Below are 1,346 nucleotides of genomic sequence, written 5' to 3'. Positions count from 1 at the left end.
TTTTTCATCCCCGCATCCCTCCTCCTCCGAGCGCCAACCCGCCGGCTCCGCATCCCGCTCCAGCCGCCGCCGATTTAGAGATGGAGCCGTGTTCCGTGGCGAGGAGGAGCTGATCCACTCGGGAGAGTTTGTGGGAGGAAAGCCAGGGTTTGGGAAGTTCCAGCAACCCCAGGGCTGGTTTGGGAAGTTCCAGCTACACCAGCATAATTCTGTGTTTACGTGCGAGGACACGAATCCGTGCCGGGGACACGTGCCGTGTCCTCGCGTGTGCCAGGGGACAGTGGTTATCGGATGCAGATTTGGGAAGGAAGGCTGGCTCGGGGAGCCTCCAGCGCTCTGCTTCAGCGCTGCCCTGCTTCTGAACCTCGCAGCCATTAATCACCGTCCAGCTCCGTCGGCGGTGGCCTGGCTTTGCGAAGGGGATGCTGTCGGCGTCGCGATGGAGCGGGCTTGGCACCGCGCTCCTCCGTGGCTCCTCCGTGACGTGGGCCGGGGCCCGGCCGGCTCTCCCCGTCACTCCCCCTCGCCGCTGGATGGTGCCTTCGGATACTGCAGAGCGTTTCTCTGGTTAAACACACCTTTTGTTGGATTTTTTTTTTTTCCCCCTATTAGCCAAGAAAAACTTTGCAACTTTCCTTCGTTTTTGGAGAGGAGCTGCCGCTGCTGGGTTTCATTTTGTTTTTTTAATTTGAGGTCACGTGCACGTTGACAGTGTCTTTGAATCTGAGCGATGGTCTCGTCTCTAGCTTAGAAAGAGCTTTTGAGCTCTTCCTTCTGTTGTTTTCTCTCTGTTCAGGAACAAAGAGATTTTTCTGCCTTTAATTAAAAGGAATATTAATTCTCCGCTCCTTTGTCGAGCGACTTGAAGACGCTCTGCAAACATCCGTCTGTTTGGCAACGCAGCAGGGTGAGCTCTGCTATGGTACGGGGCACGGAGATTTGGGGGAACCATCCCAAAACCCCGCAGCAAATGCGAAGCAGCAGCCGGGCAGGATGCTGACAGCCCCGGTGCTGGTGGTCCTCGGTTGAGGAGCCCCGTGGGACCGAGCTGCCACCCGGGGCAGGCGCTTGGGTCCCCGGAGGAGGAGAAGGCAGGTCCCCGCGCAGAGCATTTCCATGCAGGGAGAAGTTTTGAGCGTTGCTTTTGCTGTGGTTGGGGAGGAAAGCAGAGATGAACTTGGCTGTGCAAAGGGATTTTTCCCCGCCTGCTGCCTCCCGGCAGGCCCGGACGGTGTCCGTGCTGGCAGGTAAGGTTTTATCCGGGGACAGCCAGATGTCGGGCGGGTTTTGTTTGAAAAACGTGTGGCTGCAGATGTTGGCTTGTAGGGAGGGAAAGCCGAGAAGCC

The 1,346-nt window shown here is 57.7% G+C and overlaps 1 protein-coding gene across 1 annotated transcript in view; it reads left to right on the top strand.

Moving 5' to 3' along the window:
- Window positions 1–719: 719 nt before the first annotated feature.
- LOC104290391 (protein CBFA2T3-like) overlaps window positions 720–1,346 on the top strand; it is a gene marked incomplete at its 3' end in the record, with an annotated part of 16,037 nt that continues 15,410 nt past the window's right edge. The window contains exons 1-2 of the mRNA XM_009889485.1: window positions 720–1,008; window positions 1,065–1,072. The remainder of the gene's footprint in view (window positions 1,009–1,064; window positions 1,073–1,346) is intronic.

The sequence above is a fragment of the Charadrius vociferus genome, unplaced genomic scaffold, assembly GCF_000708025.1.
Source record: "Charadrius vociferus isolate BGI_N301 unplaced genomic scaffold, ASM70802v2 scaffold1897, whole genome shotgun sequence".
Taxonomy (NCBI): domain Eukaryota; kingdom Metazoa; phylum Chordata; class Aves; order Charadriiformes; family Charadriidae; genus Charadrius; species Charadrius vociferus.
The sequence above is the reverse complement of the archived record's forward strand: the minus strand, read 5'-3'. Positions and strand labels throughout refer to the sequence as shown.